Source organism: Mus caroli, unplaced genomic scaffold, assembly GCF_978045245.1.
Source record: "Mus caroli unplaced genomic scaffold, Mus_caroli_1 scaffold_7, whole genome shotgun sequence".
Taxonomy (NCBI): domain Eukaryota; kingdom Metazoa; phylum Chordata; class Mammalia; order Rodentia; family Muridae; genus Mus; species Mus caroli.
In genome coordinates, this window is record NW_028227262.1 from 14,700,564 (window position 1) to 14,727,712 (window position 27,149).

General features: G+C 44.3%; 1 long non-coding RNA gene and 1 pseudogene across 1 annotated transcript; both read right to left on the reverse strand.

The window, feature by feature from the left end:
• Window positions 1-3,088: 3,088 nt before the first annotated feature.
• LOC147003776 (uncharacterized) lies at window positions 3,089-26,354 on the reverse strand. Its single transcript, XR_015047488.1, has 3 exons — window positions 26,219-26,354; window positions 7,587-7,733; window positions 3,089-3,346 (listed from the first exon to the last, which is right to left on the reverse strand). It is a non-coding gene; the product is annotated as an uncharacterized LOC147003776 (long non-coding RNA).
• LOC110296980 (proteasome maturation protein pseudogene) lies at window positions 4,656-5,089 on the reverse strand (annotated as a pseudogene).
• Window positions 26,355-27,149: the final 795 nt, after the last annotated feature.

The following is a 27,149-nucleotide window of genomic DNA, read 5'->3' on the forward strand; positions in this document are numbered from 1 at the left end:
CTCAGTTAGAACACTCACCTAGCATGTACAAAGCCATGGCATGACAATCTGGGCACACCTTTAGTTTTGGTACTTAGAAGAAGGAGGCAGGGGGATCAGAAACTGAAGGTCGACCTTGGCTACACCGTGAATTCAAGGCTGGCCTGGACTGCATGAGACCTTGTCTCAACAGCAAAAAAAAAAAAAAAATTATAGAAGATATCAGGCTATCGTTTTTCAATAAAGTGGCAGGGCATTGCTGGCCAGAAATATTTAATCACCATAAGGTCTTTCAGTTTGGCAGCCTCGAAAGGATAAAAGTGGGATCAAGTGTCACATGGAGACAGTTGGCCTTGTTCTCCTCCAGATTATTTATAAGAATGACAGGTCACCCTCCGAGCCACACAGGAGTCAGCAAGACCTTAAACTGCCCTTGCTCAGCTGCTCTCTGCAGCCTTGAGCCACAGCTCCGAAACAGTTTCTTCACCAATACAGCTGCTTCCCAGAATCTTCACTGGGGTTAGAATACGATCCAGCCACTCAGCTGCTGGCACACGGTGCCCCACACATAGCAGCATCGTTACCGTTTAACCGGAGAAAACAAAGTCTGTGCGGCAGATGGCAGGCTTCAGCGTCTTTCTCTTCAGTGCAGATCTTACAAAACGCAACCCAGGAACTTCAGAGAAGTACCAGTCAAACCCTAATAGTTGAAGCTGGGCATGGTGACCTAAGACTGTGAAACTTGCTGATGCAAGAGGATCGCCAAGAGTTATGGGCTGCATAGTAAGTAGCAGGCCAACAGGCACTACATAGCAAGACTGCATTTTAAAAAGGAAAAAGAAAGAGAGAAACAAAAACAAGCAACAACCACACACACATACACACCCACCCACCCCCACCCCCACCCAAGTCCCCCACATGAGAAATAAGAAAGAATTAAACTTACCCAAACAGTCCTTTGGCAAAAGTGTAGAGAACCGTACCTGAATAGTCAGTAGTTGTTGAATTCTTACACGTTATTTTTGACAAAATCAAGGCAAAGGACAAGGAGACATAATTAATCAAAAAGATATTTCAGGCCGGGCAGTGGTGGCGCACGCCTTTAATCCCAGCACTTAAGAGACAGAGTCAGGCCGATTTCTGAGTTCGAGGTCTACAGAGTGAGTTCTAGGACTACACAGAGAAACCCTGTCTCAGGGGAAAAAAAAAGATATTTCAGGTAACATCTGTCCTCCTCTAGGTGGAGAGAAAGGCTGAAGGCCACAGCTTTAATGGAGTTGAAATATGAAGGTGAATTGAGAGGCTTCTGATTATTTGTCCATGCCAAGTTTGAAAGGAACCTTAGAGTCCCAACATATACTTTTAAAAGATTCATTTATCTTATGCATATGGGTTTTTTTCTACATGCATATCTGTGTACCACGTTCACGTCTGGTGCCCAGGGAGGCCAGAGTTAGAACTGGAGTTATATAGATGGCTATGATCTGCCATGTGGGTGCTGGGAGTGGAATGTAGAAGAAGCAACTGGAAGAGCAACCAGTGCTCTAACTGCTGAGCTATCTCTCCAGCCCCCAACTAAGTTTTAAGAAAGAAAAAAGAAATGGAATAGTGTCGGGCATGGTGGCGCACGCCTTGAATCCCAGCACTTGGGAGGCAGAGGCAGGCGGATTTCTGAGTTCGAGGCCAGCCTGGTCTACAAAGTGAGTTCCAGGACAGCCAGGGCTATACAGAGGAACCCTGTCTCGAAAAGCCAAAAAAAAGAAAGGAAGGAAGGAAGGAAGGAAGGAAGGAAGGAAGGAAGAAAGGAAGAAAGGAAGAAAGGAAGAAAGGAAGGAAGAAAGGAAGAAAGAAAGAGAAAGAAAGGAAGGAAGAAATGGAATAGTAAGTTAATACATTTAGATCACAAGAAATCTATGCTCTGGAATTAAGATTGAATTTACTATTATTATTTATTGGTGTGTGTGTGTGTGTGTGATGTGTGAATGAGTGCAGGCATGTGGGTGCCAAGGTACAAGTGAGGAAGGCAGAGGACACTCTTCGGGGGTCAGTTCCAGGGATCACACCCAGGCTGTCAGGTTTGTAGCAAGCAGTTTTGCCTGATGAGCTGTCTCCCTGGCCCTGGACTTATAGTTTCTTACACAATAGAAAAAGATGGTAAAATCCTTCGTCACCCAGGGCCAAGCTACTCTCTTTTATGTTGCTTTAGTAGTTGTGCTGTGGAACTGAACTTTTTTATGGTGGTTTTTTTTTTTTTTTTTTTTTTTTTTTTGAGAGGAAGGTCTAACCCTGCAGCCCCCTGGTCCCTGAACTATGTCACCCACAGTCACCTGACCTTAAACTCACAACTGTCTTTCTACCTCTGGCTCACAAGTCCTTGGATTACAGAATGAGCTAGAACCGGAGTCTGGTCATATTTTTATAATCCATATAAACAGTAAATGTCCTTCTAACGTCTTGCCTAACCTTACGATGATGAAGTTATTATGAAAATAAATAAATTAGAAATATGTAGTGTATAAATTCATGCTGTAAGCTACAGAAGTGTGTACATTTGGGACATTACTTACAGTTGCTACTCAGTAAAGGATATCTTCATTAGACGTCGATGTATTTTCATTAGACAATCACGTGTAACAAAAAGCCCTTTCCTTGGAGACGCCTGCAGGGAGTCACTTGCCTTCCCTGTAATGCCGATACCCCTGCCCGCTCCATTCTTTACCTGCTGCTTTTTTTAAGGCACAAAGAGTCCCCATCTTCTAAATAGCCCAGCTTTGAGGCCAGCTGACAGGAGCAGACTTCAAATTACTCCATCAATAGCCGTTTAAAGAGCCACTGTATAACAGTACTTCAGCACAGGTGTCCTGGGGGAAAAGAAAGTCCGTGACACCTTGTGAGGTGGATTCTCACTGTCTGCCCCCATCTGCCAAGCCATCTTTATCTCCTGGTACCCTCCAGGACGCTCCACTCCCACAGATCCACCACTGCAGAGCCACCAAACAGGCAGCATCCATTCACCAGCTCAAACTCCGTCAAGGACTTTTCTATCAGTTAAAATTTTGCATTTGGCAGCTAGTAACAGAGCCCAGAAACAGTAGTGGCTTAAGCCAGATAAAAGTTTATTTTTTTTCTTTTCTGTAAAAGAATTCTGGAGATAAGAGATGCAGGCCGGTAGGGCCTCGCCTATATAGTTCCTGTATCTCCCCCTTCCACAATGGACTCTCTATCTTTACAGACAAAGAGGACGCCTCAGGTTGCTTCCGCCTTCTCCATCTTGTGGACAGCCAACAGGAGACAGAAGGACACAGGGCAAACTTCTTTTCACATGACCTCAGGGCTTAAAGAGTCCAGCAGCACTGTGAGCAGCCTCCTAAGAAAGCACAAATGCAAGAACAATACAAAACAAAAATTAACTTCATTTAATTATTCGGATATGTGTTTGGCTGCATGCATACAAGCCATGGTGGTGGTGGGGGGGGGTGTCTGTGTGTGTCTGTGTGTCTGTATTTGTGTAGATCAGAGGAAAACCTGCAGGACTCAGTTCTCCCTTCCACCACCATGTAGGATGTAGGTCCTAAGAACTGAACCCAGGCCGTCCTTTATTTACAGAGCCATCTCACCTGTCCCAAGACATTTTGTGGCAGCAGCAGAGGGAGACAATTTACCATGCACAAACCTTCACTATAAACATCAACAGTGTAGCCCAGCATGGTACCCTAAGTCTGTAATCCCAGCATTCTCAAGAGGATATAGAAAGAGCATGCTTTCAAGCTGCCAGTATGCAGACAGAATCCCAGGGCACCCTAAGCTACACAGCAAGACCCTGTCTCAGAGCGACCAACAACAAAACAGGGAGTGTTGCACACACCTGTTGCCCTAACACTTTAGGGGTGGAAACAAGATGATCAAGGTCAGGGTCATCCTTGGCTACATAGTGAGTTAAAGGCCAGCCTGGGCTACATGGTGAGTTAAAGGCCAGCCTGGGCTACATGGTGAGTTAAAGGCCAGCCTGGGCTGAATGAGAACCTGCTCATAAATAAATAAATAAATAAATAAATAAATAAGCAAGCCAACAGACAGTATAAGACCCTGCTAATAAATAAGATAGATAGATAGATAGATAGATAGATAGATAGATAGATAGATAGATAGATAGATAGATGGCAAACAAACAGTATACCAAGACTGGAAACTATAGGGTGTAGTTTGAAACTCTTACAAGGGCACATTGTCTTTTAGAACTGTATAGTTAGGAGCTGGGTGTATAGGTGACTGGTACTGAGCACTTCTCTAGGACGTGCAAGACCCAGAGTCTGGTCCCCAGCAAGAGTCAGGGAAGGGAGCTTGGGGGAGTAATAAGAATGAGATAAAAGATCTACATAGTTAGCTCACTATAGTATATGAAATTCCTGGAATTAAATATTTCACCCATTGGACTAAGAGACTACACCTAAGAAAGAAAGGAAGAAAGAAAGAAAGAAAGAAAGAAAGAAAGAAAGAAAGAAAGAAAGAAAGAGACTATGCCTCCAGTAAAATGTACTATATTACACCAAGGAAGCAGGGACAAGAACAGTAAGAAGCAGCTTTAGTTTCCTTCTAAGCGCTTTCATGCTGTGTACACCAGACTGTAGCAGAAGCAACTACAAAAAGTACTCTGTCCCTCCTGCCGACACTCGATGTTACAGCAAGCCCAGCTTATATTCTGCCATCAAGTATGGCTCGCCCATCAGTGTGATGGAGCGTTAAGAATATCCTCAAATCCAATGGTCTCACCGTTTTCCCTCAAAATATCCAGTGAGAGGTTTCAGCTCGGAAGAAATGAAAGACGACGACGCAGAACCTGCCGCACTGCCTTGAACTCTACCTGTAACTTTGAGGGAGCAAATAGACCCTGGGTGTTTCTCAGTGTACCAAAGGTCATCTTGTTCTGGTTGAACTGAAAAAAAAAAAATTTTTTTTTTATAATTCAAGAGGGTGACTGGGCAAACGTTCATTTTTCACACAAGAAATACCTTTTTTGGAGAAGATTGTGACTCTCAAAAGGCCCACTCACTGAGAACTCCCTAACTGGAATATTCTCCTTCAGCTTCGACCCAAAGCCTCTGGCATTCATCTTGAAAACCAAACGGCTTTTGATATGTTCACACTTAAGGTAAACCCACAAAACTTTACTTGTGTGTGTGTGTGTGTGTGTGTGTGTGTGTGTGTGTGTGTGTGTTGTGGACTCTTCCTCGACCACCTTTATTTTTGGTATATATTTTTAAATTGTATTTCTTACTATTCTGGGTGCATGACATGTGAAGGTGCTCCAGCACTCCTGTAGAGGTCGAAGGAGAACTCTGTAGAGTGTGTTCTCTCTTTCCACATTTCCATGGGTTCCCAGGGTTGAACTCAAGCTTACTCAGCAAACATCTTTATGACTGAGCCATCCCAGCCAGCCCTCCATCTCTCTGAACCTGGAGCTCACCAATTCTGCTAGGCTGGCAGGCCAGAGAACTCTAGAGACCTGTTTGTTTCTGCCTGGGAACTACAGGCACTTGCCGTGGAAGCCCAGCTTTTTACTTGAGTCCTGAGAATCCAAATTCAGGTGCTCACACTTATGGGACAAGTATCTTACCCACTGAGACATTTTCTGAACTCTATTTTATTTTTGAAATAGGATCTCAAGTGGCCCCCACTGACCTTGAACTTCTGATCCTCCTGCCTCCACCTCCCAAGTATAGGGATTGTGGGCATATAAGCCATAACCCAGCTTAAAAGACAGTTTTAGAGGAAGGAGAAACCTAGGTTGGCCCAGAAGCTGCCAGGTGGCTGGCTAATGGATCCAGGTGCTTATGTGTGGCATGCAAGCATTAACAGGCTCCTAGAGGGATGTTGCACAACCTTTGAAGGGGAGGAAGAAGTACAAGTGAAGGCCATCTCTACAGACAGAGCAGTGATGGTCCAGGTATCTCAGACAGTGCCGCTTCAGGGCAGGGGATACAGCTTAGCTGGCAGAGTGCTTGCCCAGGGTTCACGAAGCCCTGGCTTGCCGCCCTACACCTCAAAAAGGTGCATGGTGGAGCATACCTGTCATCCCAGTGCTAAGAGCCGGAGGATCCAAGGGACTCTCTGACCAATCTTTCCAGACAGTTAGGGAACTCCAGCGTGGGAGGCCATGGTTTAAAAATACAAGTGTGAACAATATAGGAAGATGCCTGACTGATATCTAACTTTAGCCTCCACAAAGGGAGGGAGGGAGGGAGAGAGAGAGAGAGAGAGAGAGAGAGAGAGAGAGAGAGAGAGAGAGAGACCTTCTCATGGTTAGAAAGTATCATATCCTACAGTAACAATATAATAAAATATGGAATACAAACATAACTGTTATTTTATGCAGGCCTTTTACTTAGCTAAGATTGTATAGAGAACCAGGCATAGTGGTGCACGCCTTTAATCCCAACACTAGGGTACAGAGGCAAGTGGATCTCTGTGAGTTCAAGGACAGCTTGGTCTACATAGCAAGTTTCAAGACAGTCAGGGCTACATAGTAAGGCCCTGTCTCAAAATTAATAATGATTACACACAGTTGGGAGTGCGAGGTAGCACATGCCTATATTCTTTAGAAGCAGTAGGATTGAGAGGCCAGCCTGGTCTACATAAGATTTTTGTTTCGGGGGGGGGGGGGACCCACAACGGGCAGGAAGTTCTCAGTGCGATCACACAAGAGAAACGCATTGTTGCCAAGGCTCCATGGAAGGTCCCCAGGAGACAGCCCCTTTCTCCTCTAGATAAGCAGCCAGCACTCCCCCATTGTGCGCCCTCTTTCCCACGGTCCACAACTCAGCCAGGGACATGAGAAGAGAGCTCAGCGTTTCTCAGGTGTAAGGCAGACTGGGCCCCAGCGCTGGCATTCAGCTGGGGATCTGCAAGAGATAAGTGGCCACTTCCCTCCGGCTAGCTTTCCATCCCACCATTCTTTTGAGTGAAGATTGGTTTTATTTTGTCTTGCTTGGAAAGGGGAGGCGGGGTGCGCGTGTGGGTGGGTGGGAGGCAGAGCAGAGGAGGGAGGCAGGACAGAGTGGGGAGAGGGCAATGTGTGTGTGGGGGGGAAGGCAGGACAGTGTGGGGAGGGGCAGCAGAAAATGGAAACAGGTGATAAGATGTAGGAGTTACTTCAAGGCTGGGCCCACAGTTTTTAGTTTCAAGAAGTATAAAAGGTAAGACTTTTAACTTTTCTCTTTCTCTGTCTCCCGCTCCTCTTTTTACTTTTTTGAGAGGATAGACGACAGTTTCCACCTCCTAACTGCTAGGATTAAGTATGTGCACTGCCACCATGCCCAGCTCTTTTTTTTGGAGTTTGTTTTCCGACATTCCCAGGGTGGGAGTGGGGGGTGGTGTCTTATTCTGTAGCCCAAGATCCATTCAATCTTCCACATCAGTCTTCCAAGTGCCTGGAATTACAGACGTGAGCTACCACACCCAACAAGAACCTCTTTTCCTAAACATGGAAGACTGGGCAGTGGGAGACTAGGATGTAGCCCCGTCAGTAGAGTGCTTGTCTAGCATGCACAAAACGCTGCCTCCCTCGCACTACAGAAAACTGGCGCGGGCGTGGGGGAGGGGGGGCTCACCTGGTGGAACCACACTTGGAGGTGGAGGCAGAAAGACTGGAAGTTCAGAGTCATCTTCAACTACACATGAATGGTGGAGGTGAGAGCGGGACTGAGTTGGGGATCAGAGATCACATTCACGAGCTCCAAACAAACCTGGGTTGACAGCTGAAGAAATGAACAGAAAAATATTAAGTTGTTAACTGAAAAATCCAAAGACAGCTGATCTGGCCCGCGGCAACTTTCGGCCTAGCCTCGGATCAACTTTGGTCACTGTGCCACTTTGGCCAGCAGAGGGCTCTCTTTGCTAATCTTCAAGTTCCAAAATAACAAGTCAACAACAACAAAATCCCTGGGTTGCTCGGTTTTTTTTTATTATTCCCCATCCCCGCCCCGCCCCCCACCGCGCCCCGCCCCACCCGAAGCTTCTTCAAAAGCCAAACTAATGAGTAGCAGGAGGCGGTAGCAAATTCTTGTATCACAGCACTTGGGAGAAAGCCGAAACAAGAGGGCAAAGCTGAAGGCTAGCCTGGGTAACTAGTGAGCCCTTGCCCCGAAGCTAATAATAATGGTCAATAACTTTAAAACAAGAAGGAAAAAAAAAAAAAGAGAGAGAGAGAGAGAGAGAGAGAGACAAAAAAAATGAGCCGTGGGTGGTGTGAATGGCACACACCTATGATACTAGCTGTTTGGAGGTCGAAACCGGAAGTTAAGATTTCAAGGCCAGCCTCCACTTCCTAGGTAATTTAAAACTAACCTGAGCTACATTAGACTTTATCTCAAAAAAACAAAAACAAACGACAAACAGAAAACAGAAATAAGGGCTAGAGAGATGGCTCGGTGGTTCTGAGCGCTTGGTGCTCTCGAAGAGGACCTGACTTTGATTCCTCCTTGTGGGGTAGCTCACAACTACACACAACTCCAGTTCCAGGGTGTCCCACATCCCCTTCTTTTTTTTTTTTTTTTTTTTTTTTTGGTTTTTCGAGACAGGGTTTCTCTGTATAGCCCTGGAACTCACTTTGTAGACCAGGTTGGCCTCGAACTCAGAAATCCGCCTGCCTCTGCCTCCGGAGTGCTGGGATTAAAGGCGTGCGCCACCACGCCCAGCTCCCACATCCCCTTCTTATCTCCACGTGCAAAAGGTGCCCATAACATACATGTAGGCAAACACTCAAACACATAAAATAAAATATATTTTTAAAAAACCCACAGAAATAAGAAAACAAAACAAGCCGCTGAGAGTCTAGAGGATCCTCGGAAGGTAACATGTTTGCTGCCAAGCCTGACGACCTGAGTTCAAGCCCCAGAACGCATACAGTGGGAGAGAATTGATTCTCCAAGTTATTTTCTGACCTTCACACATTTGCCTTGGCACACGTTCAAGTGCACACACACACTTAATGAAGTTTTTTTATGCTGGTTCTTTAAAGAAAATGAGTCTCTTTTCATCCATGGGCTATTAGCTTATACAGTCAAATAGCAAAACACCAACTGGCCCAAAAATAGCACAAGCAGCCACTCATTATGACAATAAGAAGGGAACTCCCGCTAAAACCAGTAACTGGGTGGAGAAGTAGCCTTGATGAGGTCGACCTCCTGAGGCCTCTGATTCAGCAGGCAGACTCTAGACAGAGTCTCTGCAATCCAAACTGGCCTTCAATTCTCGCTCCCTTCAGTGCTGGGGAAAGAACGCAGGCTCTGTGCTAAGCAAGCCCCCTACCTCTGGGCTGCATTCCCAGCCTCTGGCCTCATATGCCTGGCTCTTGCTGGGATCTCACTCTTCAAATACCTAAATCCTGTTACTATGACCACTGTGTGGTCTGATGGCTCAAGTATGTCGTCCTACATCTGTTTCACTTAGTGAAGCTTTTCCTTTAATAGTCGTGTTCTGTGTGTGCTAAGCAGCATCCCGGGGAAAGGCTGGGTGGATGCGTGGTGGCAGAAGCCTATGTCTCTCTCAGTGCTTGGGGGGTGGAGGCAGAGGATTAGGTTTGGGACCTGGAGAGCCCTGGCTGCCCTGGAACTCACTCTGTAGACCAGGCTGTTCAGTAATTAAGAACACATACTGCTTTTCAAAGGACCCAGCACCCACATCAGGCAGCTCATGCCACCTATAACTCTGTCCCCAGGGGGTCCTGACAGACGCTTCTGGCCTCTGAAGGAACAATGTGCATACAAGCAAACATACATATGTAGTTTTAAAAATAAAAATAAGGGCTGGAGAGATGGCTCAGCAGTTAAGAGCACTGACTGCTCTTTCAGAGATCCTGAGTTCAATTCCCACATGGTGATTCACAGGCCATCTGTAATGGGATCTGATCTTTCTGGTGTGTCTGAAGACAACTACGGTGGACTCACATAAAATAAATAAATATTAGAAAAGGAGGAGGAGGAAGACAACAAGGAAAAAAAAAGAAAATGTCTTCTAAAAAAAATAAAAATTAATATTTTTTTTAAAAAGAGGCTTTGAGCTGGGTGGCACATACCTTTGATCCAAGTACTCAGAAGGCAAAGGCAGGTGGATCTCCAACTTAGAGATTTGCCTGGTCTACAGAGTGAGTTCCAGGACAGCCAAGGCTACACAGAGAAATCCTGCTGGGGGTTGGGGGTTTGGACCCAGGTCCCAGCACCCACATGGCAACCCTGGGTCACTCCAGCTCCAAAGGAATCTGATGGCCTTTTCTGGTCCCCAGGGACACTGCACACATATGGTGCATGTACAAACAGTGGCCAAAACACTCAGCCACATAAAAATATAAATAAATCTTTTGAGGAAAAATTCAAGGTGTTCCTGTGCTAAGGAGTGCCAGGTTCAGTAGAAGACTGTCTCAAAAAAATGTGTGAGAGAAGCCGGGCATTGGTGCCGCACGCCTTTAATCCCCACACTTGGGAGGCAGAGTCAGGTGGATTTCTGAGTTCGAGGACAGCCTGGTCTACAGAGTGAGTTCCAGGACAGCCAGGGCTATCCAGAGAAACCCTGTCTAAAAAAAAACAAAACAAAACAACAACAACAACAAAAAATGTGTGAGAGAGATTGAGGGAGACAGCCAGTTTCAGCCTCTTAGAAACACACACACATAGTACATAATATGCATGCACATATTTAATAATATGCATGCATACATATAGAAACACACATAATATATATGCATACACACATACAAACAAACACATATGTACGTAACATATAAAAATATGTATTCCATACTCATTTACTTATTTATTTGGTATGGGCACATGTGAGTGCACACACATGCTACAGCCAAGCATGTGGATGTCAGAGGGCAGTTTGAAGCAGTCAGGGCTCTCCCTCCACCATGTGGGTGGGGTCCAGGGATTAAGCTCTAGTTGTCAGGCTCTGTGACAGCTGCTTTACCCACTGAGCAATCTCTGTAGCCACTTTTTAGGTTTTTTTTTTTTTTTTGGAGACAAGGTCTCACGTAGCCTAGGCTGACCTTGAACCTATGATCCTCCTGCCCCACTTCCAGCATGCTCAGGGCATTTTAGATTTTTTTTTCTCCATTTTTCTACCTAACACTGATAGCATTAAGCACTGTATCATGTGTTTGGTTTCCTAGGCACGTAAGGGAGGCATAAATACCATCCCCATTAACTGGAGGATGCCTTAACAAACCACAGAAAACTGAACCTCTTCCATCTTCTTACCACGTGAGATCTTACTGGTAACATTATCCCCAAACTCGTATTCCTTGATCTTTGGCAGCTGGCACACCAGAGAATGCCTCCTGCGAGACTAGCTCTTCCGTGACTTATTCAAGAGCACTGTGCACTGGGGAAAATCATTTTACATTTCCATTACCCGACCAGTCTTTAGTTACCACCCTGTACTTGGCTGACCTGAGCTCGATCACAGAATATTGGGTACACAAGGTCACTCGCCCAATCTTTCCATTTACAGATGAGAGAATTCTAATTTGTAATTTCCTGCAGGGACTTTAGACAAGATGACTTATAGGTTCCTTCTGGCCACAGTCCCAGGATTCCTATTTCCTTGCTGGCATCAATGCATTCCACTGACACAGCTCAGGTTATTTTCCAAGAAAGCTAAGTTCCTAATTCGTGGCCACAAACTACATACTCACAGGAGTTGGAGGAAAGCAATAGTCCCTTCGTGCGGGATGAGCAATGAACATCTAGGATCTCATTAGAAAAGGAAGACCATGTGACGATGTTACCTGATGGCTTAGGAAAGCCAAACGTGGCTTCATTTTGCAGCCACGCTGAGGTCAAGCTGTTATCTCCGACATGACTAGTGTATTGTGCTCATAATAGTCTGCTGGAGGAGATGGACAGGAATGTAATTACTACAGAGAATTAGGCAAGCATTATAAAGGCCAAACACTAGGAAGGGGCCTCCGGACTTTAGTTTTATGCCCTGGTGGTTCGAGATCTTGAACAATGGTGTTTAGCTGAGCAAAGATGTAGGAAGAAAAATCTAAAATCCTTCTCCAGGCCAAACTGTGTCAGCAATAAATAAAATACTACAAAAAATATATTAACAAACACCAGGGACCTTAAAAAAAAAAATCTATCACCGAGATTGAGGTATGATGGCACACTCCTTTAATCCCAGTAGTGGAGAGGTAGAGGAACTTGGGGGTAGAGGTAGGAGGGATCCGGAGTTCAAGACCATCCATGGCTTTGTGGCCAGTTTGAAGCTAGTGTGTACTATTCGAGACTTTCATAGTTAATGCTGTCAATCTGAGAACCATTGATACTCAGAGATATAATACACTAGTCGCCAAGCCCAAGCTCCTGAGTTTGACCCTGGGACCCACTCGAAGGAGAGAACTGACTCCTGAAAGTTGGCCTCTGACCTCTCTGTGCACACAAATAAATGCTTAAAAATTATACATAAATCTGAGAATAATCATGCATGCCTTTAATCTCAATACTCAGGAGACAGAGGTAAACGGATCTCTGTGAGTTCAAGGCTATCTTAGTCTACATAGAGAGTTCCTGGACAGCCAGAGACATGTAGAAAGAGATTTTGTCTAGATAGATAGATATCTAGATAGATAGATAGGTAGAATTTGTATATACATGCACACATATATACATTGTCAATTAGACAAGATCTAGAATTACTTTGTCATGGTTTATTTCCTGTTGCTGTGATAAAATACCCTACCTAAAGCAACTGGGAGGAGAAATGGGTTTATTTTTAGCTCACAGTGCCAAGCTATAAACCTTCATAGAAGGGAAGTCACAAAGGCAAGAGCCTGAGTCTGCTGGCCACAGTTCACCCACAGTCAGGAACAGACAACGGATGAAGGCTTGTGCGCCAGTGCTCAGCTCAATTTCTTTACTCGTACGAGGCCCATGATCTTCTGCCTAGAGAATTGTGCCTTGTCTTCCCACACCAATTAACATACAAAATAATTACCCAGAGGCATGCCCAGTGGCCCATCTCCCAGGAGGTTCTAGAGTCTGCCAAGTTGACTATTAAGAGGAACAATTGCGCACCTAAGAGATACTCTGTCTCTGGGCACAGCTGTGATCGTTACAAGATTGAGTTCATTGAAATGAGAAGAGCCACCTGTTATGTAACAATTTCTACCGAGATTGAAACATTCCATCTAGCTGGGAAGCTCTTTAAGCAGGGAGATAAACAACTCAAAAAAAACTTCAGGAAGTCCCTGAAACTGACAAAATTCACTGTGCCCCTCCCTGCCAGAATAAGCAATAAAAACTGAGATTCTCTCTCAGAAAAGCTCAGCTGAACTACAAAGACGCTCAGGCAAGCAAAACTTCAAGGAATCCTCTGAGACTCGACCAGCTACTTAGAAGAAGCAAAAACTAACAGAGCTGTCTGGAAGAGGTTTCGACCAATGAGGCAACTGGAAAGGACAATCTCCAACCTAGTGAGCTGCCTGCAAGCTATGCGGTGAGCTCCAGGTTCCCAGCTTTGTGAGGTGTCACCTGTAGTGGCTTCAGTGACACAGCTGTCTTTCAGTCATTTCTGCTACTGTAAGTAACTCCTCACCCATATTCCTATAGGTGACCCCAATAAAACTCACCAAGTTGGACTTCGGTGGTATCTGTACTTTGGTCTGTTACCAGCTTCCTATGTGGGGTGAGTAGATGTGTGTGCTGCATTTCCCCTGGAAAAGTTTTGTCACACAACACAATCTTAAATGTGAGTGGCACTAGCTTCATGGAGGACCTGAGTCCCAGATTAAGCAAAAAGGAAAAAGTGAGCTGAACACCATTATTCATCTCCCTCTCTGTGTTCCTGACTACAAAAGCAATATCACCTGCTGCCTCATGCTCCTGCTGCCAACTACCATACTAATCCAAGTGGGGTACCATTCCCTATGTTCCAGTGACTTCCCTTTAAGATGTATGACTTTAAGCAATGCTTCACTACTCCTCAAAGGGAAATCTGCAAGAGATGCCAATGTCTGGAGAACCAGGGGGCTGAGCTGTGTTACCAAAGCAGGAAGCAACAGGGGGAAAGCTTGCACTTACTTAAAAGAGTCGAGGGCTGCTCCCAGCAAAAGACACATGCATGTCACCTGAGCCTGTGAAAAGTGAAACACCTGGGGATATGTCAGACAGAATTGATCCCGTGGAAGAGTAGATTAGCAGCGTCATGAATGCTAAAGCCAAAGAAGAAGACTCAGTCTCTCTAGACCAGAGAATGCCCCAGCTCCAGATATTAAGAGAAAAATCAATGAAGCACAGGCAAGACCTGAGGTTGGCGCATCAGTAGAAAAGCTTGGGATAAAGAGAAAAGAAAAGAAGACAGAGCTATAGAACCCAGATGACAGAGCCAAAAAGTCTATGTCTAGGGGCAAAGTCATGTGAAAAGACCGTGCTTGAGGTGTAGAGGGTGGAATGAGATTCATCAGCCTCCTGCAGCAGAGGGGAAAACAAGAGAAAAAAATGCTGAAATGCTGAAAATGCAATCTGGTGATTGCAATTCAGAGAAACTGGAGCCACCTAGACTGGAACCTCAGGGGGAAAAAAATCCAAAAAAATCCAAAGGATGAAGACATTGTATACACCAAGAAATTAAGAACAAGAAGTCAATGGGACAGGAAAACATGTAGTAAAGACATTTAAGAAGGACAAATTGGTTTAGTGATAAATTCCAGTATGCTTTTCACTCCAGTGTAAAGGGGAACTGTAAATAATGCTGGCCATATTTAAGGAAGGAACGAAGGAAGCTTGGAGATTTCCTGGCTGTGCACTCTTCAAACTCCGATGGAGATCAAGACAGGGCTCATCAGGGGTCTCAGAGTAATTTAAAAGTTTTGGAGTGGGCAGGCAGGAGTCCTGCCCTCTGTCTGGCACAATAAAGCTCTGAATAAAAAAACACACACACACAGAACCTTCAGCCTTTGAAGGGGGAGAAAGAAGCCCCCTGCCCCCTAGCCTCTCGCCTGGGAGTGAGGACTAGGAAGCAAGGTGAGAGCTAGAAGCTGAGCAGCTGAAAGGAACAGAAAGAGGAGCTGGGCAGAGCCAGGTCAGGCTCAAGGCAGGAAAGGTTCTGGGAGCAGATGATAGTGGCCTATATATAATCCAAGCACTTGGGGCTGAGGCAGGAGAATTGCTTCTACTTCAAAAGTGTGTGTGTGTGTGTGTGTGTGTGTGTGTGTGTGTGTGTGAGAGAGAGAGAGAGAGAGAGAGAGAGAGAGAGAGAGAGGGAGAGACACAGGGGGAGAGAGAGAGATTGACTTCTTTTTTTTTTTTTTTTTTTTTTTTTTTTTTTGGTTTTTTCGAGACAGGGTTTCTCTGTATAGCCCTGGCTGTCCTGGAACTCACTTTGTAGACCAGGCTGGCCTCAAACTCAGAAATCCGCCTGCCTCTGCCTCCTGAGTGCTGGGATTAAAGGCGTGTGCCACCACGCCCGGCGAGATTGACTTCTTAGGTACCCTTGTAGACCAGTGGTTCTCAGTATTCCTAATGTTACAACCACTTACTACAGTTCGTCTTGTTGTGGTGATCCCAGCAATAAAATTATCTTTGTTGCTACTCTATAACTGCAGTTTTGCTACTGTTATGAATCGTACTATACGTACTTTTGGAGATAGAAGTTTGCCAAAGGGGCCGAGACCCACAGATTGAGAACTACTCTTCTAGATAATTGTGTGCATATTTATGAGCCCTAATTTTTTCACAAGAATGTTTCATTTTGTAAGTATTACTCTTGCTTTTTGCCTCCATATAACAGGGCCAACTTCTACCAACAAATCCAAAGTGCTCAAGGTGGGCTTCATGGTTTTGGTTTTCCCATTGCTGGAGACTGAATCTCCAGGCAAGCACTCCCTGAGTGAGCTATTCCTCAGCTCTCCCTGGACTGTTGGAATCTATCATTCCTGTATATACCATCAGTTCCATCAATTAATCAGTCCTGTATCTTTTTTTTTAAGATTTATTTATTTATTATATGTAAGTACACTGTAGCTGTCTTCAGACACTCCAGAAGAGGGAGTCAGACCTCTTTATGGATGGTTGTGAGCCACCATGTGGTTGCTGGGATTTGAACTCCAGACCTTCGGAAGAGCAGTCGGGTGCTCTTAACCACTGAGCCATCTCACCAGCCCAGTCCTGTATCTTAAAATCAAATGGAGTCTTGGAGCTAGAAAATGGCTCAGTGGCTGAGCTTATTAAGCTCTTACAGAGGATCCAGAGTTTTGTCTCTAGCACACTCACATCAAGTGACTCCCAACCACTGCAAACCCCAGCTCCCAGAGATCTGACACTCTCTCTGGTCCTCTAATGGCATGCACGTGTGACATACACTCTCACACAGACACAAACATATACACATGATTTGAAAAAAAAAAAAAAAAGCCAGGTCTTGTGGGGAAGTTTAGACTGGCCTCAAACACTTGGCTATCCCCCTGTCTCTGCCTCCTAAAAAGGGGGACTACAAGCTTGAAGCACCATACCCAGGATCAAATGTTTTGTTCAAATACTTTCTTGTTTCAAAATAAAAACTTACAACAATATAAGACCATTCTAGAAAATACACATAACTGATTATTCCCATCACCAAAGGAAGTCAGGACTGGAACTCAAGCAGGTCAGGAAGCAGAAGCTGATGCAGAGGCCATGGAGGGATGTTCTTTACTGGCTTGCTTTGGGGATTACAGTTAAGTGATTGGATGAATCTCAGAAGAGACCTTAAACTTTGGACTTTTAGCATTATTGAGACTGCTATAGACTATGAGGATTTTGAAAGTTGAACTAAATGCATTTTGCATTATGCTATGTTTAAGTATGGCCCCCATAGACTCATGTTTTTTAACAAGTCTATGAGGGCCAGGGAGTGGAATGTGATGGTTTGTATATTCTCGGACCATGGACTGGAGAACCATCTGGACGTGTGGCCTGGTTGGAATAGGTGTGTCACTGTGGGTGTGGGCTTAAGAGTCTCATCCTAGTTTCCTGGAAGTCAGTCTTCCACTAGCAGCCTTTGGATGAAGACATAGAACTCTCAACTCCTCCTGCACCATGCCTGACTGGATGCTGCCATGTTCCCACCTTGATGATAATGGACTGAACCTCTGAACCTGTAAGCCAGCCCAATTAAATGTTGTTTTGTATAAGATTTGCCGTGGTCATGGTGTCTGTTCACAGCAGTAAAACCCTAATACATTCCCCAAAAGTAAATTTGCAAAAAGGAATAGCAAAATAAAGAATATACATTTTAAACCAACAGTATATAAGAATGTGTATGACGGGCTGGAGAGATGGCTCAGTGGTTAAGAGCACCGACTGCTCTTCCAGAGGTCCTGAGTTCAATTCCCAGCAACCACATGGTAGCTCACAACCATCTGTAATGGGATCTGATACCTTCTTCTGATGTGTCTGAAGACAGCTATAGTGTACTCATAAAATAAATAATTTTTAAAAATGTGTATGATATGTGTATATAAGTATATATGTGTATGTATGTATATTTGTGTGTTTATGTGTATATAGGTACACATATGTATGTGGAATGTATATATGCGTGTATATATGTATATGTGTACATGTGTGTAGAATATATGTGTACATATGTATATATGTTTACATATGTGATTTGTATATGTGTGGCACTTATTATGTATGTGGTATGCATGTATGTATGTACATATTGTATATATGTGTGAGGGTATGTATATAAGTATCTGTGTTGTATATATATGTGTGTATGTATATGTGTGGTATATATATATATGTGTGTGTATATATATATATATATATATATATATAAAGAAATTAACATTTTCCCCAAGTGTTGTATCACCTACCACCACCAATTGCATAGCAGTTTCTTTCTGTGACATTTCACAGTTGTCATGAAAAAAAGTAATAAGTGACATTTTAGTTGAGTGCAGTGGCCCACACCTGAGTTACATGTCTGGGACCCCTTTATTTAAAAAAAAAAAAAAAAAAGCTACTTGAAACTTTTAAGGGAATACAGTTAGAAGGAAAATCCAGAATAGGCTGAGGAGTCGGGAGACTCAGCCGCTGGTGTCACCCAGAAGCAGGCATGTGAGATGGCTGTACTGTGTCAGGGCACCTGCGGGTTTCTAGAGTAAGCAGGTGATACCACTGAGCTAAGGCTTAGGTATCTTAGGGCTGGGATCATACACTCACTGACTCCGAGACACTCACAGCACAGTCTCTTTGCTTCCTTGGCCACCACTGAAGAAAAGTCACTCAGCCTTGGAGGGAAGTAACAGTGAAACTCAAGAGCAGCCATCTTTGTTTCCTGGTGATGTTAGTTCTGACTCAGTTTCCCTAAACTTTATGGATGAGTGTATATGTGTTTTTTGTTAGTTGTGGGTTTTTTGTTTTGTTTTGAATTTGTTTGTTTTGGGGGCTGGTTTTATTTTGTTTTAGTGGCTGTGGATCAAGACAGGGCCTTATGGCTACCGGCCTCTAACTTGACGTTACAGAAGCTGACCTGTACAAAATCCACCTCTGGAGGTCCAGGGTTTCTAACAAGCACACTGCACACACCAGTGCTTTTTCTGTTCCCATTTGTCTGAGCCAGGATCTCACTATGTAGCCAAGGTTGTCTCAAATTCGTCATTCTTTTGCCTCAGTCTCCCAAGTGTTGCGATTACAGGCAGGTGCAACTATCCGCTAATAAATTACCACTTAGATACATGGGTCTCAGCCCTTTTCTATTTCAATATTGTCTTTGTATGTGGGTGACTTACTAATTACTACAAAAAAACCTAAAATAAGGGCCATTCCAGAAACCATTAGGGATGGGATTAAATCCAACAAATGCCAAAAAAACAAAAAAACCTACTTTAATTTTACTTAAAAAAAAAAAAACATAAAATTTACCATTTCAGCCATTTTGTGGTAATATTAATTCTGTTTACAAAATGTCAATTTTAAGCATTTGTTTCCAGCCAAGCATGGTGGTGCATGCCTATAATTCTTAGCTTGGGAGGCTAAGGCAGACAAATCACCTTGAGTTCAGAGTGGACTACAGAGACAAATAACAGAGACAAAACTCACCTAGTCAGAAAGCCAGACATGATAGCCTACACCTGTGATCCAAGCACTCTGGAGGCTGAGACAAGCAGGCCACAAGTTCAAGGCCAGGATCGTGAATCGTAGGCTAGCCAAGGTTACATAGCAAGACCCAACTCAAAAAAACAAATTAATTTACAACATCAGCATAGTACTGGTTGGGAAAAAAATAGCATTTGGAGAGCTACACTGTTTCTATTATTTATAAATATGTGATTGCTATTATTTATTATAAACCAGATATTGCACTAATATACTGCACATATATTAACTAGTTAACTGGGTGGAGGCGGTGAGACAAGGTCTCACATAGTCCAAACTGGCCCTAATCTGGATACATAGACAAGGATGACCTCGGTCTCCTGACCTTACTGTCTCCTCCTCCCTGGATGACCTCAGTCTCCTAACTTACTGTCTCCGCCTCCCCGGATGACCTCAGTGTCCTAACCTTACTGTCTCCACCTCCCCGGATGACCTCAGTGTCCTAACCTTACTGTCTCCGCCTCCCCAGATGACCTCAGTGTCCTAACTTACTGTCTCCGCCAAAGAACTCTTTCAGACTTCTTTGTTTTGGTTTGGTTTTTTGTTTTGTTTTGTTTTGTTGGTTTTTTTTCGAGACAGGGTTTCTCTGTGTAACCCTGGCTGTCCTGGAACTCACTTTGTAGACCAGGCTGTTCTCAAACTCAGAAATCTGCCTGCCTCTGCCTCCCAAGTGCTGGGATTAAAGGCGTGCGCCACCACGCCCTGCTCGATATTTCTAATACCTTTATGAAAACAATATCTTTATTGTATAAATAACAAAAGAAACTTTAAAGGCAAAATGGTTGCTTGACGTTAGATGGCTGAGGCAGAGATCAGTAGTTTGAGGCAGTCCTCAGCTACCTAAAACCCAATCTCAAAAAAAGTAAATGAAACTCAAACCCAGTCTGACCTCAGAGCTTGAGACCAAACTGCTTTACCAGTGCAGAGTGCCAGGAACGTGCGAAATTCCTTTAGCTAGAACGTGAGCGAAGGAGTTTGCTAATAGCTTGTTGGGTTTTTTTTTTTTAATTTAGTTTCTTTTTTTAATATTTATTTTTTAAGTATGTATACATGCCTGTATCTATGTGAGGATATGTACACGTGTGAACAGAGATTTCTGAACAGGCCAGGCGAGGGCCTGGAGCTGGGGTTCCAGGTGGTTGTGAAAGTCCTACGTTGAGTACTGGGAACTCAATTCTGGTCCTGGGCAACAGCAGCAAGTTAAAAACTCTTAACCATTGAGTCATGCCTGCAGCCCTAGGCATCTCCTTCCTTTTTTCTTTCTTTCTTTCTTTCTTTCTCTCTTTCTTTCTTTTTCTTTCTTTCTTTCTTTCTTCCTTTCTTTTTTTTTTTTTTTTGAGTTTCAATGTGTGACTAAATACACATAACACAAATTTTATCATTTAAAAATGTTTTAAGAGTACAATTGAGTGGCATTTAACATATGCACAGTGTTGGGGCTGGAGAGATGGCTCAGTAGTTGAGAGCATTTGTTGCTCTTGCAGAGGACCAGGTCTGGTTCCCAGCTCCCAGCACCCACATGGTCACATGGTGGCTTACAAACTTCAGTAAGTCAATTTCAGAAGGTCTAATGATCTCTCCTCATGCCTGCAAACCACTCATCCACTTGAAAATCTTTAGAAAAATATATTTTTTTATTCACACTACTGTTAAATCATCGCCACTGTGTCTCTTTTTTCCTTTCCTTCTCTTTTCTTTTTTTTTTTTTTTTTTTACTTTGCTTAGGGTACATTGTACACTGAAAAAAAATTTTAAATTAATCTTATGTCATTGAATTTATTGTTATTTCATTTTATGAATTTTATGTTTTTCTATCACGCTTAGAAATCCCTTCTTCACACTGAGATTTAATTTTTAAAATTTTTCAGGGGGCTTGGCAGATGGCTCAGTTGGTAAAGTCCCTGAAAAATAGGCAAGAGGATCCAAGTTCAACCCCCAGAATTCCTGCAAAAGCACTGTCAACATGGGCTCTCCAGGCAAAGGTAGGCAGCACTCTGAAGTGCAGTGGCCAGCCGGCTAGCTGACTGGCTGACTTTCAGAGTCAGTATGAACCCCCACCTGAAAAAAAAAAAAAAAAAAAAAAAAACAGGTGGAAAGTTTGGCTGGCAGACACCTGACCTCAATCTCTGGCCATGCATGCACACACATGCACACATGCACACACTGATAAGTACATATTCCACAGGTGTGACACAACTCACAACTTCTTACAAACTCTTTCAGGCTTCTTTGTTTATACTTATGATTTCCTATTTTTATATTCCATTTTTCCTTTCCATTTTTAAATAATTTATTTGTGTGTGCATGACATGACACAAGTGGAAGACAGAAGTCGACTCTCTGAAGTTGGTTCTCTCCCTTCACCTGTACCTGGTTTCAAAATTGAACTTGGCTCTGGGCTCAGCAAGTGTCTTTACCTGTTCAGCTATTTTACCCACCCCTCTGCTACTGTTTTTCTAATTCTTCAAGAATTTATGCCAGTGAAAAATATGAGATAAGGATTCTATTATATTATTGTTGTTATTTAGTGCTAGGTATCAAACCCAGAGAGAGCCCTGGGCATGCTGACAATTGACAATCATTCTGTCATTAATACTGAGCATCCCCCCACCCACCCCCATCACTCTCTCTCTCTCTCTCCATCTCTTTCTCCCTCTCTCTCTATCTCTCTTTCATTTTCAAAACACGTGTAGCTATCATGTAGCCTGGGCTAGCCTCAGACTCACTGCAAAGCTGAAGATGACCTTGAACTCCTTATCCTCCTGGCTCTGCCTCTATGGTGCTAGAACCTCCCATGTGTGGCACACATCTGGCCACTCCTGTTATTTCTTTAAAGCCAACGACAATTAAAAATCAGAAATTTTAAATCCATAGAGGACAAAAGAAGCTGGGAAAATTCTGGAAAGTGGGAAGAAACAGAGCAAAAGAATTCATCGGAGGATTAGTCTTGCCAGAAATGAAGCCATAGTCTGCATTCTTAAAAATAATATGGCCCTGGGTGCATCGGAGACTAAAGGATTGTGGGAGCTGGGGGAGGGATGAAAGGGGGAACAATGAAAAGTGGAGGTTGGGGGACATGGCTTGGTGGCAGAGCACTTGCCTAGCATGAACAGGAGTCTGGATTGGATTCCTAGCTTCCGGGGATGTGGGGAGGATACAAGGTAACCAAAGTTTATCAGGAGGAAAATGTAAAGGCATTGATGAGAGTTATCATATCTTTCATGGTGAATGTTCCTGTCCTAGAAAACACTTCCCTTTTTCATCGGTCCAGGTCACCTACCGGAGACCCTACCCTAGAAAGAGGATTTCGCATCTTCCCACCACCCTCCCGTCCCTTAAACTGCATTAGTAAATGTGGCCTGTTCGAGTTTCGGAGTTTGTTTCTTTAATTATTCCTAATATTCTCTCCTCACAGAGCAGGAGAGCCATGGGGATCCAGTCTGATTTCATCAGACTTGCAGTCATGTGTTGCTGATCACAGGGACACCTTCTGACCAATGTGTTGTTATCGTTGTATGTGAACACCGAGAAACTGACTGCAGGCGGTAGAGCCCCCCTGCACAGCTAGGCTTCAGGACAGGGGAGGTTGCAGCTCCTAGCCTGCATTCTGAACAGCTTTTTCTAGATTGGATACTTTAAGTGATTGTAACAATAAGATATGTGTATCCAAACATCTAAGCCCAGAAAAGTAAAAATATTGCATAAAATAGCTTACCAAGTGTATAAAATAAGAATAAAAACATAGCAGAATACATACAAAACGGAAGCTGGAGTGGCCGTGTCTGCCTGTAATGCCAGGACTCGAGAGGCAGACAGGAAGACCAAGTTTAAGGCCTCTCAACTACATAGTAAGTCTGAGCGTCACTCAGCTGTCTCAAAACAAACAAACGCAGATATAAACTGGTGTAGCTGCATACGACTCATCCTCAGACTAGAGCATGCATGTCTGCGAGTCGCCCTGGGGTAATCAATGAGTAACAGAAAGGAATATGTGGAGACCAGTGCCACACATCACTGTGGACTTTCTACAGTGGACAACTGGGCCAAACATCATCTATTTTAAACAATTTTTTTCTTAGATAATAAATTAACTTCTACAATATACTGAGTTTTTTTTTTTAATATAACATTGGGGTTTTTTTTGTTGTTGTTGTTGTTGTTTTTTTTTTTACTTTTTTATTTTTGCTACGTAACCCAGGCTGCCCTCACACTCACTGTGTAGCCAAGAATGGCACTTAGCTTCACCTAGTATTTCTAGTGCTAGGATTACTGGCATGCAAACTATGCCTGCCTTTAAAACAAAGCAAAACAACAACAACAAAAAAAAAAAAACACTTGTAATAACATCTAACTTAAAACACATTGTACAAATATTTTTAAATTATTTTCCTTATGGGCTTAATCTGTGAGATCATTTTTTTGTTTGTTGTTTGGTTGCTGTTTTGTTTCGTTTTGGGATAGTCCCCTATAAGACAGTCTGGCCTCTTAGTTTTCGGTGTAGCTGAAGGTGACCTTGAATTTCTGATCCTCCTGCCTCTGCCTCTGCCTCTGCCTCTGCCTCTGCCTCTGCCTCTGCCTCTGCCTCTGCCTCTGCCTCTACCTTTGCCTTCTGAGTACTGGGATTATAGGCATGCACCAGGTTTTTGTAGAGATGGGGATCACAACTGGGGCCTGTTAATGCTAGGCAAACACTCTCCCAACTGAGCTATAGCCCCATCCCTTCTGTGTTATTTAGTTTAAAAAATAGTTTTTGTTACTGTTCAAAACAAAGTTCCAAACCTATGTATTAGCCTAGTGGGATCTAGCTTATTATTACCTGAGCCAGGTGTGGTGGTGTACAACTGTAATTCAAGCTCCTGGGGGTAGGGGTGGCAGAAGAAGGAAGACTACTTGAAGTTGTAGGTGTAGTTACACCTTATATTCAAGGCTAGCCTAAGATTCACTCAATTTTAGTATGCTCACCTACCATGCACAAGGCTCTGGCTTCTAGCCAGGCAGTGGAAAACAAAAACAGTACGACGACATCTACCTTGTATCCTGTCTTCCCCGGAAGGTAAAAGTTAGGGGCAGTGACATGCATAGAATTGCTGTCTCCTTTGATGACTCTGAAGGATCGGAGACCAGAAAAGAACTCTTTTAGAGTTAATTTATTATTATCGAGTATTGTACATAATTGGATGGCTGTACTCTTACACAGTTGACAGCACCCTTGGCTTGTCTGCACCAGGAACGCTGCAAATGTGTGGATAGTGCACAGTGCTATGATATTTCAATATGCAGAACTTTTTCTGCTCTGTTCTGTGTCTGGGACCACGGTCAGCAGTACATACCCCAATTATTTGGCTCCCACCTAGTACTGTTTAAAGGTTACAGACCTTAGCTAGTAGATTTCTTTTGTGTGCACGCATGTGTCATGCATGGGGTGCACCCATGTGAAGGCGGGGGGCCTCACTGGCATCTCTTATGGCTCTCCATTTTTTAGCTAGAATGGCTGGCCACTAGAACCCAGGAATCTACTTTTTCTCTCTCTACTCATCAGCTCTGGGATTCAAAACGTGCACTGCCATTGCTGGCTTTTTAATATAAGTTCTGGGAATCCAAACCCAGGTCGTCATGCTCACACGGAAAACACTTAACCTCCCCCTCCCCACCCCCAAGACCTAGATGTCCATAGATTTCTATTTAGCTGTTCCAGAGCCTAAAAAGGCTCTAATAAGCCTAATAAGGCTTCACTTTAGTGTGAGAAGTTAGGGTGGATACAGTAACACGTGCCTATAGTCCCATCTGGTTAAGAGATTACGTCAGACACATCAAGTTCAAGACCAGCAAGAAGTGGAGGGAGGGAGAAGGAGAGAGGGGAGCCATTATTAGTAGTACTGCATTTATTTTTGACCTGTGACTCATAGAGATCCATCTGCCTCTGCCTCACGAGTACTGGGATTAAAGCTGTACACCACCATGTCCAGTGGGGTTCTATTTATGACCTCCTTTGTTTGTATGCTTGTTGGTATATTCGAGGTAGGGAAGGTTATGTGCAGCCCAGACTGACTGCAAAGTCTCTCCTCAGTATCCTAAGCAGGCCTTGAACTCCTGATCCTCCTACCTCCACCTCCCAAGCGCTCAGATTACAGGTGTGCTCCACCATGCCAAGCCCAAGTTTCCAAGCCCGTTTTCACAGTCATGTGCTATCTGAATCTTTATCTATGACACCCCTGCCCCGGGGACCATCCAAATCCCTGCTTGGCTCACACTCAAGATGAAGACCTGTCTCTGAGACTAGCTTCCTCCTTACAGGGATGTGGTTTTCCTTATGGACTGCTCATTCTGATCAGATGTGTCCTCTGAAAGGCAGAGGTAAGCACTGAGCCTCTAACGGAGTCCACGAGTACAGCCTAGAGAGCAGCTCAAACATGTTGGTTTATGGACGGGGTCACGGAGCTTAGTGGGCTGGGAGAGGTAAGGTCAGAACTAGACAGCTAAAAACTAAGAACATGGCATACTGGTTCAGGGGCCGATGGAGGCTAAGGCTGGGCTTCTGGCTAAAACAGACTGAAGGAGACATCAGGAGAAATTATTTTAAGGAAAGAAAAAAAAAAAGGCAAAGGCGAAGAAAGGTATACATATGAGATGTCCCTGGTAAAGAGAAAGAATGATCTGGGACTACCGTTTAATTATTATGACGTTTTAAAAGCTTCACTGCAAAGAAAAACATAGTTGGACCCTAATTAATAAAAGTCATCACTCGTTTTAGACCTGTTCTACTAATTGAATCCTCCTAGATCTTAACATACTCTTTCCAATGAGTTTCCTGACCCAGAAATCAAAAGGGGACTTTATGTCCCCTTCTCATCCTCACAAGGGCGTGGGGAGGGGGGAGGGGAACAGACAGTTCCCCCCCCCCCTTTAAGGTTAAAAAGGAAGAAAATGACACCGACTGCCTTTGTCCTGATGGATTTTGACATTCTAACCCCAGGAATAACACCTCTTTTGCTCTATATAGAGTCTATAGCCACACCTTGTATATGGTTGGTTTATTCCTATGACGGGTAATATTCATTTCTAGGATACCTACCCGCTCCCGCCCTCCCCAAATCTACCTTTCCAAGACAGGGGAAGGTGCGTCCTCGTCGAGCTCCCGCCTGTACCTTCCTAGTACCTCTGGCCAGCAGCCTGTGTGCCCGTGCTCCCTGGACATCCGTGAATGTTTGATGCTACATCTCTACCCAAACTGAAGCTTCCCGCCTGCATTCTGTCAACGGCACTTGCGGGCGGGCCGGGGGGGGGGGGGGGAAGACAACTTTTGGAACAGAAACTCCACCCATCCTCCTACTCCCTACTACCTGCAATCAAACCAGCTAAAACACCCCACCTCACACTCCCCAACTAAGTCTCATCACATGATCTACCGTACTGTAATTTTTTTTTTTTAACAAGAAAACAAGCATCCAAAAAAAAAAAAAAATTCAAACTGCAGGCGCGAGCCAATGGGGAAGCAGGGGAAGGTGGGCGGGGGAAGCGCGGCGGGCTGGGCGGGGACCCGCGAACCTGTGGACCGAAGGATTCGTAAAACGCAGCAGGCGCACGGTTTAGGCTTTTTTTTTTTCTTCCAAAACTAAGTTAAGAGCGAGGCTCCGCCTGCAGCTGCAGCCTCGCAGATCCACCTTAAATCTTCAGTGGACTCCGTGCAGGGGTCAGTGGGCGCAGCCAATGCCAATCAAGTTTACAACCACCAGCTCGGGACGAAGGGGAGGGGGGGGAGTTGGGGAAGGCCAGAGGGAGAAACTTCAACTTCTCGCTTCATATGCACACATCACACACGCGCACACGCAAACACACGTACGCACGCACATGCACACGCACACAAAGGGAAGGAGGGGGGCAGAGACCGGCGCTCCGCCGCCAAGGAACAAGTTTGCAAACGCTTCTAGCTCGCTGGCCGCGGCCTGGACGCGCTTCCCGCGTCCCGACCCGAGCGCCATGATGGTGGCTGCGGTTCTCAGCCCGGGTTCTGGAGGGGGAGCCGCAAAT